General features: G+C 33.1%; 1 protein-coding gene across 1 annotated transcript in view; it reads right to left on the bottom strand.

The window, feature by feature from the left end:
* si:dkey-237h12.3 overlaps positions 1–19,392 on the bottom strand; it is a 297,461-nt gene that overhangs the window by 276,868 nt on the left and 1,201 nt on the right. The window contains exon 3 of the mRNA XM_073922109.1: positions 3,580–3,688. The gene's annotated coding sequence lies outside the window, so the exon portion shown is untranslated. The remainder of the gene's footprint in view (positions 1–3,579; positions 3,689–19,392) is intronic.

Here is a 19,392-nt window from a genome sequence, read left to right as displayed (position 1 = left end):
AAGACACTATCTGAAGATGAATTTGCAAGCGTGAATCAGAAACATTTCCATTTAATAAATGTGCAAATAAAATATGATGCACAAAATTATTAATGATTCCTACTAGTCTTTCTCGTGATAAATAGTAGGCAAAATATGATATGTAGCGGGGGGAAAAAAAGAAGATAGAGTTCATCTGACGCTGGATTCGAGCCGAGTTCATGCTCGAACGTGTCAAAACATGATCACATGCGTCTTACGAGCGCGCCACTGAGACTGTTCAGAGTGCTGCAACAGTTTGCACATATAAACCAGACTATTTTTTTTAATTGCACTCAGTGAGATGTTCAGACCCAACTGTGTCAACCGCATCTGCTAAACTCTCCCACTCTATTTTTTTTTCTTTTGTTGTTAATTCCGAAAAACAAACTTGCAAATAACACCGCTTTTCTCCGATCTACCTCCGAAAGCAGCACCTCCAATTCACATTCTGTTCAAAGTTTCTCTTTTTGCTTGCTTTTGTCATTGCTTTTTCGTTGGGTTTTTCCATTAGCATAGTCATTAGCATATTCATACGGGGGAGGAGGCAGGGAGGGGTTTTGTGCTCGTGCATGTTGCGCTCAGTTTCACGTTCATTCGGATGTACAAAAGAATATGCGTGAGACTCGGCGTACGCAGTGTTTCATACATCTGAATTTTTTTCTGCGTACGCACATTTACAGCTTTGTGCGTACGCAATGTTTTAGTAAGATTTCCACGCAAGTCTTCGTACATGAGGCCCCAGAAATGTATATAAAGCTATGTTTTCAGAATGAGCCTGGGTTGCATTATAAAGTTGATTGCATTCTTTACAGCTTTATTTTTAACAAATTTTTAACTTAGTGCAAGAATAAAATTAAATTACTAAACATCAGCATCTCTGCTGTGTTAACATTTGTGCCATATTGCAATTTGAACGCAACTCTTCAAAAGTGGTGAGATTAAACTTGATTATTCATAGACAAACATTAATCGCAGTATTATAGCAATAAAACATGCCATATGATGATTTTAAATCACAGTAGCAATACACACAGGCTTAGTTTTAACAATCTAAGTCAACCCAGGCTCATTCTGATTATATACCTCTATATACATATACGTCCTAGGAGCGATGTTATTTTTGCAGTTTTGGTTTTCGAAAAAATCTACCAGAGGCCGCTGTGTACACTTTTTCAGATGTCAAATTTCTATCGCAAGTGCCATTCACGCCTAGCGTTCTCACAAAAATCCACCAGCAGCCGTTGTCGAATGACTAAACTGACTGACTGACCAACCGACCGATACCCTTACCCTCCTCTTTCCCTAAACCCAACCAACAGTAGTTTAAAAAACACAGATTGGCCCACCCATCCCCTTTACTAAACACAACCACAGGGTTTTAAAAAGCAATCCAGACAAAAAAGCCACCTGATTTTTACCACATTTTCTGATTTTACCACATTCTCACTGTGTTATTTACTTGTTTTTTTTTTTTTTTTTTTTTTTTTACTTTTGTTTTTGTCTTAGCCAGTTTTCTTCACAGGACTTGAACCCTGTCATCGCAGTCTACTCAGCTCTGCATCTCGAGTCCGCAAACTTACATGGCGAGCTATCTGACAAACTGGTCACATTGGGAAAGCTACAGAGGTAATCGGTCAGCTAGTATAAGCATTAAGCAAGAAAAGGAATGGCATCATACCGCCCCATCATACACTTCTGGTTACATAATTTGCGATGTCCAGAAGCACATATACAGTATGGCTACATTTTCAGAATGAGCCTATGTTGATCTAAATCCATGGTTTAAAGTGCAACGTGCATGTGCGCTTAGGGAGTGTCTGAATCTGCTATTTGAAAGGCATAGAAACTGGTTGGTGAGCCCAGTGCATGTTCTAAAAAGGTTATCCTTATTCTCTCAATGATTTATGGGTGTATTTTGGGCATAACCTGCATTAACCCTTTCAGACTCAAATTAAATTTTAGACACAGGCAAAGTCTATTGTTTTAACTGTAGCAAATCAGCAACGCCTGCCTGGAAAGGGTTAAAACCAATTTGAGTCACATCTACCACTCACTTTAAGAGTTAGTTGTGGTCCTGCCATGGCTCATTTGCTATTGATATGGCGAAAAGTTTAACACTTCACAAGCAAGGATACTGATCTGCGTGTGCGCGAGATTAAAGTATGCAAGCAGATCATCAACAGAATGAGCTGGATTCCACCAAAGCCCCCTGAATTGAAGAAGACATGGAAGAAGGTAGCGTTGTTTTTAATGGAAACAATAATAATCTTTTAATTTTCAATTTTAAATATATCTGTATGCTGTTGAGCATCCCTGTTTGTGTAATAAGCAATGTGTACATGCATAGTGAATTCAAATCACTAAACAGCTCATTAAAGGTGCTGTAAGTTTTTGACTCTTAAAAGATAAAAAAATATAATATGTTTGCAGATATTTAAGAAACATGCCAAGTGAACATTCTTGTTTATCTGAAAAACAATCCTGAAGTCAGATATTCTGCTTTGAAAATTGTGAGTTAAATGTCAGAACGCCTGTCTGTTTTTTTTTTTTTAACCCTTCCAATGCCAGTTTAGCCAATTTTATTTCAGCACCCCTGGTTGCCTTGATGGAAAACAGCATATTTCATTCATTCATTCATTCATTCATTCATTCATTCATTCATTCATTCACTTATTCATTCGTTCATTCAGAAAGGCTGTTAAAATGAAATGCGAAATGCAAATAACTAAAATGCGACCTCAGGTGGACAGTAGCAGACTCCAAAATGAGATGCCGATTCAGAGTTCCACATGAGGTGGTTATCAATTAGCAAATAATATATGTATATAGTATGAGTGTAAACATTTGGTGAACAGATTACATTGTACCTGCGTGTCCTAACACGCTACATGATCAGATTTGCAGTGATAAGCAATTTGGCTCTTTGCACCATACGAAACACAACAGAAATTAAATTACAGCAATTCAGAAGCACAGAATACGCACTTACTCGCGAAATGGGGAGATTTCTAATCGAATAAATACACATTAACCCTCTTTAACATTATTATATGTACATGCTGAATAACTGATATGTGCTGGTTTTGAGTCAGAGTTCTAAAGTTTAATTTTAATGGTTTATTTTATTTTTAAGATCTGAGGTAATCTGCTGCTGCTTTCAGTAGTATGGCAATAAATGTCACGTAAAATGGCATTTAGACTCCCATTATTAGCATTTAACACTGAATAAAGCACATGAGGTTTACCTGAGTTGATCATTGTCAGTTTTCTGTTGTTCAGCTGCAAGGATAAGAAGCCGTTTCTAATATATCAATAATTGTTTTGATCCAGGATTGCAATAGTTCCTAGTTCAACCACTGGTTGTCAAACTTACTGCACGTTTAAATACTGCATGTCACCCTTGACTTTAGACCAGGTCTAGGTTGGTCAATAGAATAATCTATTTCAGTTAAACCTAAAACACCCTAAAAGAACAAGTGGCACAGAATGTGAAAATGATGTGCAGGACTAAAACAAGATAAAAACACTTGCAGCAGGTGTATGATAGAGCCCACTTACTGTACAACACACCATCACAGCTCTCTTCATCCAGAAACAGTGCAATACAGTGAAGGCAGCACCTGATGTTTGTCATGGGGCCAGCTTTGCATCACCAACATTGCATGAGCTACACCAGAAAAAACATGGTATTTAGTCCAGTGTCTGGCTTTTATTTGTCATATCAAACTGTTAGTACTAAATAGTACTTTGCTATGTTTGATATTGGCTTGAGACATTCCTAATCCTAAACTAAAACAAATCCATAATGTGTATAATGAAGCACAAGACATGTCTTGAGCTTTAGGCCTTACTTAATGAAAGTTAACTAATGCATGTTACAGATATTTAAAAAAACAGCTTATTTTCCCCCCTGATGCTTGAAAAGCTTAGTTTCCCTCCATTATGTCCCTATTAAAACATAAAATGATTTACCCCCTACATTTTCAAGGGCAACTGCGGTCCTAATCCAAATAAAAGAAAAATATCACAAGTCAGATCACAAATAAACCGTGAAACAAGTATCATTGCTTTAATTTGGCATTGTTATGCCGCTCATTACTCATTTTAAATGGCAAGTAGCTGCTAGGAGTAAGACAACAAGAGAGTGACAAGAATAACACAGCTTTTCAAAGCCCCCAGAGGATTATTTGCACGATATCTAACCTTAACCTCAGATACAACATATTACAGCCCTTACAACAGCGGCCTTATCTGTACGCCGCAGACAGAAGGTGGAAGAGAGTGAAGCAGCGGGGAATAAGTCAACCATTCAAGTGCGATCACAAACACTGCGGGCCCTTGTGTTTCCTTCTGTTTGAGATAGATTACACCTTAAAATATACAAACACCACTGCAGCAGATTACTTACAAATACAAATGATCCTGTTTGCCAGCAATATATAGTTCAAAGGATGCAATGAACGAATGCAGCTATAACAGTCCAGGAGCCCTCTTTATTATTTACAGCATTATTTCATTTTTTTTTAACTCTGTTGCATAGTAATGCAATCCTAATACAACCCTGAACCACTGATTAGGCCAATTATTTTATTAGACGTTCCACTGTGACTCTACAGCCCCATCAACTGGTCAAAGAAATGAATAGCCAGGATTAAGGAAAGATCACATCTCATCTGACAAACCAAATTGATCGCCCATTAAATAAATAAATAAAATAAAAATTACATTATTAACAATAATACGCAGTAAAATGTAACACAACTTAACTTTCTTTTCTTCTGTAGATTAGAATAAGTCCTGTTTAATTTTTTATGAGCAAAAATAAATTATTATCAATAAGCTAATTCATTTAGCTTATATATTCCATATATTCCAAAAATCTTGTTACGTTTTATTATAATTTTTTAAATAATATTACAATTATAATATATAACAATCCCAAAATACTAACTAGTTGGGACTATATTCACCTTAAATCTTTATATTTTGCAACTGTTTGTCAAAAACACCCCTCCTACACTGTAAAACCCAAAAAGTTACGGTAACTCAAACACAGGGAGAACATGCAAACTCCACACAGAAACGCCAACTGACCCAGCCAAGGCTCAAACCAGAAACCTTCTTGCTGTGAGGCGAATGTGCTACCCACTGCACCAGCGTGCAGCCAAACAAACCATTTTCAAGTTCAAAAACTAAACCTAATGAGTACTGTGAACTTAATCCATTTGAGTAAACAAAGCTATCTGAGCAGAGTAAACTCCAATTAATGAAAAGAACTCAAACCAACTGAGTACTGTAAAACCCAGTAAGTTTAGGCAACTCAAACAGCTTGAGGATCACCCTGGTTACAAAATGACAAGATACTGAAAAAAAATGCCCATGTTAATTTTACATTTACAAAGTTATTTACATTACATAAACAATAAATATAGTCCTCAAACCCAACATTCAACTTCATCAAATGAAATGAGTTTAGTTAACTCAAAACTTACTGAAAGTTAGTTCTATTCATTTAAAGAGTTTTGAACTCAGTGTTAATGGTAACGAGTTAGGTAAATATCTCATTAATTCAACTTAAATCAAGCAAGTTTACAGTACTCGTATAGATTAGTTTTTTTTAACTCAAATGGTTTTTAGCAATCGGATTCCGCAAACGGTTTGAGTTGCCTGAACTTGTTGAGTTTTACAGTACTCAAATTGCTTTGTGTACTCAAATGGATTAAGTTGCAGTACTCATTAGGGTTAGTTTTTGAACTTAAATGGTTTGTTGCAATCGGTTTTCTCAAATGGTTTGATTTACCTTCAGTTATTGAGTTTTACAGTGTATATGTCAAATATGTATTTCCTGGTATATACAGTAGACGTATGTATTATTCAATTGAGTCTAATTGACCTCTAGTTATATAGGAGGGTTAAATATTAAACTTAGAGGTTAAATAAAAGTTTGTTTTCGGATGTTTTTAATAATTTAAAATTAAAAACAAATATGACATGATAACATTTATTTCAATAATTATTATAATAAATATGCTGATTAATTTTTTCTTAAATAAATGAAATTGAACATTATATTATTTCCCATATTTGAAAATTTGAAGTAGAACATTTACTTGCATTTTAAAAGGCTTTCTTTGTAGATGACTTCAGTAAATTTTACACAAAAATAGGACATGTCATCTTTGGCCAAAGCTTAATTTTATCCTTATCCTTCTGTGAATCAGGCTTCAGTTTACCATTAAATTTGAATTTTAAATGTTCACAGTCAACCGTGAGATATGGAGGGGGGTGGGGGGGGGGTTGAAGAAAACATAGCCTTGTATGACCTTCTATACAGTTGAACAAGCATTATCGAGACTCTCCCTCCTCAGGCTAGTAGGACATCAAACATTATTTCCTTCTCCACCTGAAAATAAGTGCTATCAGAAACATGCTTTAGGGAAAGTGCATGAATAGATTAATGCCGCTGTTCTGTTGACCCGACTTTCTGAGCTGAAAATTCCTAAAACAACATTAAATCTTTCTTTGCACTCGATGGCAGTGACTGGGGTGTTTAAAAAAATATCAGGGTAAATTTTTATTTGATTTTGAGAAAATTAAAGGTCTGCATGCAAAACAACACAACACAGGCTCTCTTAAATATAAATTTAACCATTGATGGTTCTTGTGAAACCTTTAAATCCACAATTTTTTTTTCAAATGCAAAAGAATTTTAATAATTGAAATGTACAAAAGGGCGGTTCATTCCGCTGTGGCGATCCCGGATTAATAAAGGGACTAAGCCGACAAGAAAATGAATAAATGAATGAATGTACAAAAAAAAAATTATGGTTCTATGAAGAACTGATCACCGCAAGGTTTCTTCCATGCCAGTAGTTCCCATCATTGGGTTCAGCAAAGAATTATGAAGAGTCAGTGGGGGGAATTTAAAGTATAACTATACAAATGAAACATATATAAGTTTGACGATAAAATTAATTATTGACTGTTAATTTTACCATTTTATTAATCATTAAAATGTATTTAATTATAGTTTAAAAAACTTTCAACAGTAAACAAATATCTTCCAACATTTCTGCCTTTCTATAAGCACCCCCTAATGTCAGAAAATGGGTTTACATTTTTGTTCAGACTATCTGCAGTTTTTGTTCGGACCAGACAAATTTAGACAGAGTTTTTACACTCTACTGCAAATATTAAATGAAAATAAACATATTGTGTATTCCAAAAATATATATAAAGATGTATTTGAACATGTAGTACTTGTAAGACAATCATCCAATAATTTTAATAATTGAAAGAATTACCATCATTGCTAAATTTTATTTATTTATTTATTTCGAGCAGTTTGGAACCGCTACTTTACACTATTCAGAGGTGTTTTACAGGTATTTGTGTATTCAAATAGCTTCATGCGTGTTCACTCTTAAAAATAAACGTTGACTATTGCCATTGATGAATCCATGAAGAGCATTTATCCCTTTTTGTTATTTTTAAAAAATATTCTTTTTAGTGGAAAATTAGATCTGCACAATATATCGTTTCAGCATCGATATCTCAATGTGCATATCCACAATAGTCACATAGCAGGATATGCAATATAAAGTTAGGATCATAGCTGACCACAAGAAACACATGAAAGTAGTGTCTTTAGACTATGTGAAACCCACGTTAACATGGGGAAAACATGCAAACTCCACACAGAAATGCCACCTGACCTGGCTGTGGCTCGAACCAGCGACCTTCTTGCTGTCAGGCAACAGCATTACTCACTGGGCCACCGCCCGTTAAATAATTTTTATTGAATTATTTATATCAGTAAAGATTTTTGCAGTGTTATTTTCCATTTGATTATTCAAATTCTGTACCTGAATACTATTTGACTACCCCCGAAAACACAACACAGTTTATTTCACTTTTCTCTTAGCTTATCTATTATGGATGTATTTGCTTGTAATTTATGACATTTAATGCATGATTCACTTCCCTACAGATCCATGCCAATCATTCTAAATTAGTATATTCTTTCCAAATAGCAAAGAGTTTTCAAGTCATCCAGTGATATTGTATATATAGCAATATTTATTGCAGAAAAAAAAATTAACTTTAGGTTAAAAGTCATGCAATTTAATACTGGCTTATTACCTGCCTGTTATTAAGATTTAAACTGTTTATTAGCTATAAAGTATGATCTTATTTACACCCTTAATCAGCCAAATATTAAACCCAACTTCTACCTTACTAACAATTAACAGTTAATAAAAATTAGTTAATTAGTACAATTGCAAACTAGTAGTTTATTGATCTAATAGTCTTAGTTATTGGTTTGTTATTAGCATGAATCGTGACTTAAAGTGTTAACAAGTGTTCTTCACTGCATGAATTTTGTTTTTTATGTTGGACGTGTTGCTAAAAGTATTTTTAAAGTATTTTTTGCAGTTTGAAATAATACATTGTATAAAAAAAGAAAAACTGGAAAAGTACTAGCAGCTGATTACTGTTTATTATTTTTTTACCATAGTTTACGCACTGTAAAACATAAAAAGTTCAATTAACAATTTAAAACAAATGGCTGCAAATAAATGTTAAGGTTATTCAATTTCAGTGTTTGAAGTTGTGCCAAATATTTTTTTAAGTTTAATTAACTTAAAATTGTAAAGCAACTGGCTGCAAAGAAAATTAGAGTTTGCAAGTGCCAAATATTTTTTTTTAAGTTGACTGAAAAGGCTGGTTTAAGTCAAACATACTTTATAGAATAAGACGATTCAAGTCAATTTAAAAAAATAATGTCACAACTTGAACCGCTGAAGTTTTAAAACTCTAAATTTCTTTGCAGCCGGTTGCTTTACAATTTTAACTTAACTTTTTATGTTTGACAGTGAAGGAAGTAAACACCTAATTGAAGAAATCAAAATTGTACGTCTTCACAACAGATTTTATTATTTTCATTGAACAAACAGTTCTAAATATATAGTTTTCATGAGTAAACTAAACAATGAGCTCAAAATATGTTCACCTAATTTAGATTTTTAAACTGAGTTAACAGTTTGTAAGTTGGATTTTTTACTGTGAACAACTAACCCAGACAATACCACATTTCAAGTAAATACATGTTTGTTAAACTTCCTAAAAGTTACTTAAAGTTCTTGGAGTAGATATTAGGGTCTCAGTAATTCAAAAGACAGAAAACACATTCAAATCACAAAATACTGTATGGACAACCGGTATATATCGCCACTGGCTTGCTTGGTTTGGAACTTGCATTGATGGATTTGCTCTTCAGTGTTTGGACTTTCAGCTGTGAAAATTAAACCACACTGAACTGAACTGAACTAAACTTTAACTCTGAAAACAGGACTGACACCGTTTCAGTTTACTAGAGCTTCTATGTGAAGCCGCTTTGACAAAATCTACATTGTAAAAGCACTATAAATGAAGCTGTATTAAATATATTTTATACATTATATAAAATGTATACATATTTAAGACATGCTGTATAATTAACACATATTTCTAAAAGTGTAAGGTGTATAAAGCGTTGCTTTAAGAAAAAAAAAACTTTATTAACTTTTAACTTTTTATTAACTTCATTTTAACTTTACTAAAATAAACTAAAAAAAAAAAGGAATATGACTCAACTGTTGCTTTCAGACAGAAAACTTTCTTCAAAAAAAGAAGCTAAAACTGTATTCACTCTCAGAGATGTTCACTCAGTGTGAGATTTATGTTGTGTGATGTCGTATGAATTCAATCAGCTCATCTCCATCCTCTATACTAGGACTTGAAAGTCTCCCTTATTCTTTCTTTTTTTTTCCTGCTTATGCAGCAGAGATGGATGCATGCTAGTAAACTCACAGCCATAATTCTGGCAGCTCAACTTTTGCCAGAGGCATTCATTCTACATTAATGGTAGTTGCAGGGAGTTGAGCTGGAATGAACCCAGATATACTGCTATAAAATGGATCTGCTCTGGGGTTGCCTTCATGTTCAAAACAGAAATCACAGTCCCTGACTGGACAGCAGACATGGACAAGACTATATATGTGATATCATGGTGCAAAAGCTTCATTGACTGACTTTTAAGTCCTCTAAGAGACATGAAATGCCCCAGAAGGTTAGATGCTTTTGACTGGGCGAATGTGAAAACTGCAACTGTCTGCTCATACTGACCGCCGGTGGGAAAAAACAAGCATCGTTTCTTTGGAATATATCGTTGTTTTGTTCGTCTTTTCACAGGTTTGTCAATGCTTCTATTTTTTTATCCAGCACATATCGGATTTAAAGCTTTCTTTCTCATGCTTTTTCTTTTTAATATCTTTTTCATAGTCTCTTAACATTGCTGATGTTATCCACATCTCCCAATGGAGAAGCTGGTTCAGAAATACGGCATGATCTGAATAAAAATGAATTCCAATTTTATCTCTCACATTTCTCAAGAAACTAAATTTGAGGATATCGGATGATTCGCAGAAGGGATTGGAATCTAATCCTTTGAAGTTATAAAGGTATTACAATATATGAGTCAAAGATGACTTTTGGTGTCAACATCAAATAGAATTTCAATTCGATATGCAAAAATGTCTTAGAAACTAAATTTGATACAAAAAAGCTAATTAAATGCAAGTCAAGAGTCCATTGTTTCAAATATGGCTTGACACGTTTCAGCATAATATACTGTATGTTTATGTTTCAACAAACAACCTATTCTGTCTTGTACTTTCTACTTAAAATAATAATAAATTATCTTATTAAAATGTTCTATTTTAAACAATTAAACTTTGTGTGTTTTGGGGGTGTTTACATCCACTCTAAGGTGATTTTAAGCCTTAATTTGGCCACAACTTTCTCTTTATTTAAGCAAATGAAATGATTTTTGGTGACAACTCTTATTTTGACGCATATTTTTTGAGGAAACTTAACAATAAACTCTGGGAAAATGTACTCTTTCATTATGTCCGTGGCTGTTTTTGCCCCATTGACTTCCATTATACATTTTTTGATAGCAAATGATACCATATAATCAGCCGATTTGAATGTTTTCACTTGATTGAATGGCCGTTATTAGTGGTTATCAGCTGATAGATATGGGCCAGAACTGGTAGGCTCAGAAGGCTGCTATCATCCATCCACATGGTTAATCAGCTTTAGGTCACATGCGGCTGTAGCCAAAAGTTAACGAGAATTATAGGGCTGCTCGACTATGGGAAAAATCCTAATCACAATTATTTTGGTCATAATTGTAATCACGATTATTCAAAATGATTCCATGCAAATGTCAACCTTGCCATGAAAAAAATTACGTTTTCCCTCATAAATGTGAAAATATTAAATAAAATAAAACCAATCATCTGTGTTTTATAGAGAATCAACTCTTCTTCTTTTGATTAGCATTGTTTCTTTTGGGTTGTGCAGTTTAATTCACAAGTAAAAAAAGTATGTTGTATACTGCAAACTCAGATACTCTTTTTGTCACATATTATAACGCATGTTTATTTTCCTCATTTAAAGTACAAAACATGTTTACAGATTAATATTTTTCTGGTCCCTTAACTCTTTGGTCAGTTGTTCTGAAAAATATAAGCAAAGGTTTCAATATAATGTTAACATATACTTTCTATGCGAATTTATGTTTTATGTTTTTACTGTAAATGTCACATCCAGAACAGTGGAATTGCTCTATAAAATTGAAGTCAAAATTATTAGCCCTTCTGTGATTTATTTTATTTAATATATATAAATATTTCCCAAATGATGTTTAACAGAGCAAGGAATTTTTTCCCAGTATTCCTATAATATTTTTTTCTTATTTGTTTTATTTGACGAGAGTAAAAGCAGATGTAAATATCCTATTTTAAGATCAATATTATTAGATCACTATTATTATTAGCAATATATTTTTTATTGTCTTCAAAAGAAACTACTGTTATACAATTACTTGCCTAATTACTCTAATTAAGCCTTTGAGTTGTACTTTTAGCTGAATACAAGTGTCATGAAAAATATGTAGTAAAATATTATTTACTGTCCTCATGGCAAAGATAAAATAAATCAGCTGTTAGAAATGAGTTATTAAATCTATTATGTTTAGAAATGGGTTGAAAAAAAATCTTTTTTCCGTTAAACAGAAATTGGGGGAAAAATATAAAGGGCTGCTAATAATTCGGGAGGACTTCAACTGTGTATATAAAGTTATTTTCCCCCCTGTAAATAAGGAAAGGGAAATAAATACAATAGAATAAAAAACTTTCACTGTAAGAATTTTTTTTATTATAGCTACAAAAGTCCTTCAGTCAAGAGCAGTGAGTGATTTTGTCCTTTTGCTGTTTGATTAATAATGATAAAAATGCACTGTCACTTGAAGAGAAGTATTCTCTTCTCTTTAATGGTTCTGATTCTGATTAATGGTTTTATTTTCAATTTCAAGTCAACTCGTTTGTTTATTACATAAAGTAGGGTTAATATAAATAATCACTAAACACTGCATTTTGACAAATTTGCATGTATTTGACAGTTAAAGCACTCACATTATGATGACGCTAGAGGTGTGTGCTCTGCTCATCTCTGAGGCTGAGCAAGCATATAACAGCATGCGATCACTTTCGTACTTTTAAAAACATGAATGATTCGAATGTGCATGAATGAATGATGTGCATCCCATGCTGGAAAAATTACATTACAGTACTCTTGGTTATTTTCACGTAAAACTGCTTTGCAGAGCAACAAATGTGTACAACTGGAAAGAGGTATATGATGCAACAATTGTATTATCTCGATTAATGTTTTTTCATAATTGTTAAGACAAAAATCCAAATTGAATTTCGATTAATTGCACAGCCCATTGTTATTTATTACATTTCAATTAATGGTATTTTATTAACGACTATCCCTACACCAACCCTAAAAAAACATCCCAGTAATGTAAAAACAGATCTAGATCTGAAGCCTTCTCTATTAGTATAGATGATTAACCGTGTGGATGGCTGATAACAGCCTTCTGAGCCTACCAGTAGGTGAATGAAGCCCCTACTGGCCCATATCTATCAGCTTATACCACTGATAATGCACATTCAATCGAGTGATAACATTTGAAGTGGGTGATATACAGGAATCATGACATTTTGATTGTTAGTGGTTTTACCTTTTGGGAAGAGATACAATTTGTAATATGTACTGTTGATCATCAGGTACAGTTTAAATAACTTTTATATGTACTGTTACTGTAGTTATGTGCATTATAGCATGCTTGTTTGACCTTTGTGCACTTACCTTGATATATCTGAGAAAATCAAACTAAGCAGTTCTAAACATAAACATGGTGTATTTATGTACACAAACTACAATTTACGGTTATACTCCACACAACTCCATACGAGTTTCAGGATCTTTTTTTGCACAGGCCTATCTAAAAGTTGAATGGTGTCAACTGATGATGAACAATAAAAATACAAATTTGATCTCTTACCAAAATGGAAAAAAACTAACAATCAAAAATGCATATGCTGACTTTGCAATTAAAAAATGTGGTTATAATAGAAGTCAATGGGGCAAAAACAGCCAAAAACCTAACAAAAGGGTACATTTCAACAATACACAAGGGTTAAAAATATATCTTAAGATAGAAAAACCTAAGTATAGTGGTATAAATGAAGATTTAAACTGCAGTGTTGGGGTTTCACAGTGATGGTTTAATAGAGTCACAAATATAATCAAATAATTATTGTTATAAATATGCCTAACAAGACTTTTTTAATATTTAAACTATCAATGAATCATGCTAAAGGATGCACATTATATGATCATATAGCATTTTATGTATATGTGGAACAGAAAAAATGCAAATTAACAGAAAAAAAAGAATAAATCTGTATTACACCTTTGTTTTGATGCTTGAAAATCCATTTAAGCCTTTGACCCATATGGAAATATATTATTTATAAATGTATATATTCACGTGCTTTCAGGATCCTCTACTTGATGCAAATTCTTTCCTTTTTTCCTTGTTGAACCAAAGACTTGTAATGTGATTTCCATGTAATACCCAAGTAACATAATCTAATTTCAACTACTGTACAGTCCCCTGTGAAATGTACAGGATTTGCTTAATTTAATGCTGACAGCCATGGTGAATGTTGCATAAAGACACTATATATGATGACAGAAGGGCTTTAGATGAACGCTTTTTACGATGTGAAGCATATTCAATATCACATTATGCTAAATGCTTGTTGTTAAACGTCCTACAATTAGTCATGTTTTGTGTCAGTTCCTGTTCAAGACATTGCTTTTAATAGTTTGGGTCGAAAAAAAGATTTCCGGCTCTTTAAAATATGCCAAAATATTCTGAATGCAATGTTTCTATATCTTCCTCGGAGCAATTTGAATATAATTTACATAACATTTATGTGTAAAAATATAAACAGCGCCTCTGCAAAATGCAAGTCTGTATTTGAATCTGAAGTTTATAATTGTATAAAAGATGAAAAAATATCATAATCACACATAGATTTTCAGCAATCATTTTTGTTTATCCTTTTTAAATGAAAGTATGTCAAAATCTGTTATGATTTATTTACATAAATGAACACTGAGCTTCTTCTATTAGATGACATTTTGTAAGCAGTGTTTAAAATCTCACTTTTAAGCCTTTATTTAATTGCTTACTGGCCTAAAAATAGACAGAAAATACCTGCATAAAATGTGATAATTAACACTGTTGCTGGCATTTAAATCCCTTTTTCTTTAAAAATCCTTTTATAGGCCCAGATAGAGACTAATATAGACGCATCCCCCCTTGTGAGGGCAGTCCACTTCCCAATGCTTTGTTCATCAACATTTGAGATCCTCTGATTGCACATCAGTCATTGCTGGATGTTTATTCCAATGCCAAATATTGAAATCTGAATGCCGTTTTCTCCATTCATGAGGTGATGGTGGTGTTAGTGAGCTCCACCTCACCTGGAGTTTACTCAGAATCCCATCTTTTAAACCAATTTAAAAAGGACTTCATGAAATTCAAATGCATTTCCAAAGTCTGGCATGGTAATAAACACATTCAGCCATCTGTTTGACTTTTTGTGTGAAAACATACGGAAGCACTCATATAGCATATAATAAAAAATTTCAGTGCAAGTCAGTGAATTTTAGAGCCACCTTCGCCTTAATTAGTAAATAGATACATGTGTAATACTTCTGGTTTTTATTCAAAATTCATATATAAGCCCTTAATTTAATTGAGCCTTATAAGAAGGAATACTGATGATCAACTAAATTAGTTTCAACTAAAAAAGCACATAGAAACTGTAGTAACATTTTATTTCAAAAAAATATTTATAATTAGGTAACATCTTATAGCTTAAATCAACTAACAATGAACAATGTTTTTAAATCATTTATCAATCTTTGTTCAAATGAAATCATTCATGTTATTTTAAAGAATACTTTCTATAATTTAATATAATTTAAATCATTCATCATTCATTTTCTTTTCGGCTTAGTCCCTTTATTAATCTGGGGCTGCCACAACGGAATGAACTGGCGATTGTGCTGCCTATATAATATAATTGCCAGGCCCCTGTGTTTTTGTCATAGGACCTTCTCCATGTGCTCCTTTGTTCTGTTTTTCCCCCATCTCATTAAGTTCATAAGTTTCACCTGTGTTCCTCCCGTGTGTTATCAGTTTCATCAAGTCATGTGTATTTATAGTCCTGTGTGTTGTTCAGTCATTGTCCGTTAATCTTGATTATGCATTGTCGTCACCCCTGGTCGTTCCTGAGTCGCCTGTGTTTCCTATGTTCTTCCATGTAAGTGTTTATCAATAAATCTACGTATTTTGATAACTCCTGTGATCCTTTGCCTTTCTGAGAGAGCCCAGGTGTGACTAATATAATATAATTTAATATAATATAATATAATATAATATAATATAATATAATATAATATAATATAATATAATATAATATAATATAATATAATATAATATATTCATTCATTTTCCTTGGGCTTAGTCTCTAGTATAGAGGTTGCCACAGTGGAATGAACCGCCAACTATTCTAACATATGTTTTATATATAATATAATACAATATAATATAATCATTCATTCATTCATTATCCTCTTAGTCTCTATTTCAAAGGTCACCACAGTGTAATGAACCACCAACAATTCCAGCATATAATTTATATAATATTACATAATATAATATGAACTGGGTAGGCTAAATTGTCCATAGTGTATGAGTGGTAATGAATGTGTATGGGTGTTTCCAAGAGATGGGTTGCAGCTGGAAGGGCATCTGCTGCATAAAAACATGTGCTGGATAAGTTGGCAGTTCATTCCGCTGTGGCGACCCCAGATTAATAAAGGGACTAAGCCGAAAAGAAAATGAATAAATGAATGAATAATATAATAACTTATTCATTCATTTTTCTAAGGTTAGTCTCTATTTTAGAGGTCGCCACAGCATATGCTTTATATATAATATATTAACGTAACATTATATAATTAACAATGAGCAATGTTTTTATATCATTTATTAATCTTTGTATGTTAATTTAAAGAATGTTAATTCAAAGATAATTTTCTATAATATAATATAATATAATATAATATAATATAATATAATATAATATAATATAATATAATATAATATAATATAATATAATATAGGGTGTTTTACTAATGAATTCCTTTGTTTTTACTAAAATGTATAAGACATAAAAATGAAAGATTTTAAAAATCATTTATTTTTTGTGAAATCAATATGTTCAACATGACAATTATTTACTAAAACAAAGAAAAAATTAAGCTATTTTTAAATTAAATTAAGATGCATTTTTTATTCAATGCAGCCATTTAACTAAAACAAGATATACAGTATAATCTTTGCATATTTTTCACATCATAAGCAGGGCTCTGAACAAAACCAAACAGCATATAGTGACTAAAAAATAATATAGGAATAAAAAAATGCTTTTCCACAATCATCTTTAGGCTGTGTTGTTCAAATCAGTGGCTGTGTTTTTCTTCATGCTCCAATCAGTGTGTGTCGGAATGCATTGAAAGGAATTGAGATGCTTTCTGCGTAGTGCATGTTGCCAAGTGTCCTCTCATTCTGTCAAGAACATTTCCTTTCAAAACGTACATTTTCTTTTGACTGAGGGTCCAAACTCCAAATATATTACCTGTTAACCTTGTTTTATGACACTCTAGAAGATTGCTTACATTATTACAAGAGATGTCTATATACTTGCTTGTCTAGTATACTGGTAACCCCACACAAACATTATATTATTACAATAGAGAAATTGATGTTTGGCTCTGTTAACATTTGAGTAGAATCTGCCTATGCCAGTGTAAGTTAGCAGTATTAGAATCGTCTGTGCTCTGTGTGTTTAATAAGTCTCCGTGTTGGCCTTTCTGAGCTGCTGTCCTCCTCTAAGCTCCTTTAGACTCTTTCACAAGACATTATTGCATGAGGGCGAACCCATGAATAAAATATGGTATAAAACTGTATATTCCTTTTATGAATAATGGAACAGCAAATTCAATATCATTGCTTTTTTTTGCCCGGTTAAAGCAGCGCTTTGTCAAGACCTGTATTGTATGTACTACAGCTGTCATGTTTAAGCGTATAAGAGGGCAGGCCACTTAATTGTGCCCCTTTTTATCCTATTTTTGGTTTCTGTGCTGAAGTTCCTGTAGGACTTAGTATGAGATATAATGCTCTTTATTTAACCAGGTGACAAAATCCCATGTGATGAACACTGTGGGACTCATTCCATAAGAAGAGCTTTTACTACTAGTCTTTAAATGCTGTGTATAGCAGCTATGCTAGTCAGTATTGTAGCTAGTGTTTTTCAGTGACTTTGGATCAGGAAGTATTTACATTTTAAATAGCTAAAGAGCTCAAATTTTAGGTTTTTTACAAAATGTAAAATAAGATGTCTGTGCCTCCAGAATGTAACTATGAAGTTTCAGGCCAAAATACACAACAGATAATTTATTATACCCTCTTGAAAATTGTAATTTTTGTAGTAACATGTATAAGCATATCAACAAAACAGGACGTGCGCAAAGCAACTGGGATTAGAAAATCTGTTGAGCTCGCTGTGATCATTAATCATCATCAAATTTGATCAAGAATGAGTTTTGCAAGTTAAAAACGTTTTGAAGGCAGAATAACAGTGACTTTACCAATTTCTTTATCCCCACAGCCGTGTCATTACAATTATAAAAGAAGATGTTTTAATCCTGGTTTGTGGACGTGAAATCATGTTTTTGTTCAACAACATAACGGATATCCATACAGTAGTGTATTAACGTGTATTCTGTCACATTTGCCATGCAAAAACCATGCAAAGTTAAACGCATTTGTGTGTGTGTGTGTGTGTGTGTGTGTGTGCATGCGTGTCATGTGTAAACTTTGTAAGGACACTGCGTGTGACTCATTGTTGCAACTTCGCAACAAATGCATCAAATAATCATTGGGAGCAGAAAATTCCAAAATTCTAAAAGGTATAATAAATAATCTCATGGGTGTTTTGAGCTGAAACTTTACAGACACATTCTGAAGACACAAAAGACTTATCTTTAATCTTAAAAAGGGGTAAAATGTATGGCCTTTAAATAAAAATAGGTAGGCTCTCCACACAAACTTTTGGTTTTTGCTTTAGAAAAGAACAGAGTTTATCCTTAGACATGATTAAAGAGACCCACAGTCTACATCAAGATAAATGAGCCACACAAATGTGTTATATTTATTTAACACAATGTGCTGTTTTAATTTTGCATCTACTTGCGGCAAAAGTGAAAAGATGCTCATCAAATGGGTAAATATGCTACTGTATAGAGATCCATTATAGTGCAAAATAAACTTGATTTAACATCCACAAACCAGGGCTCCTGTCGTGTGATTGAAGCATCCTCATTTATAGTTGTGTAAACTTTTCAGCTATGGTTTTTGTAAATTACTTGGCTCAAAAAGTATAGTTCAAAATGCTATTAAAATACTAAGTGTACCATTTACTGCTTCTTGAGGTGCAGTTGGATCACAGAGAGTTAGAACAAATCTTTTAATCCCCGTTTCTTTGCAAATACTCACTTATGGACATAATCATACATGTTAATACAATATGATAATATGTGCCAGTATCGAGGGAGGGAAAATCCACACTGCTAAAGGCTGATTTATACTTCTGTGTTGAGTGATCGGCATGACCCACGGCCAAGCCTTGCACATAGTTGGGCATTTATACTTTTTTATATACTCCTACCAAGCCAACACATTCCAAAGGTTGCACTACACATCATTGCAACGTGTAGTTATGTTTTTTGAAAGGTTCACGAAAGCGTCAGCATTGTCGTCACGCGTCAGCC

This window comes from Danio rerio, chromosome 14, assembly GCF_049306965.1.
Source record: "Danio rerio strain Tuebingen ecotype United States chromosome 14, GRCz12tu, whole genome shotgun sequence".
Taxonomy (NCBI): Eukaryota; Metazoa; Chordata; class Actinopteri; order Cypriniformes; family Danionidae; genus Danio; species Danio rerio.
This window is presented reverse-complemented; position numbering and strand designations above follow the sequence as displayed.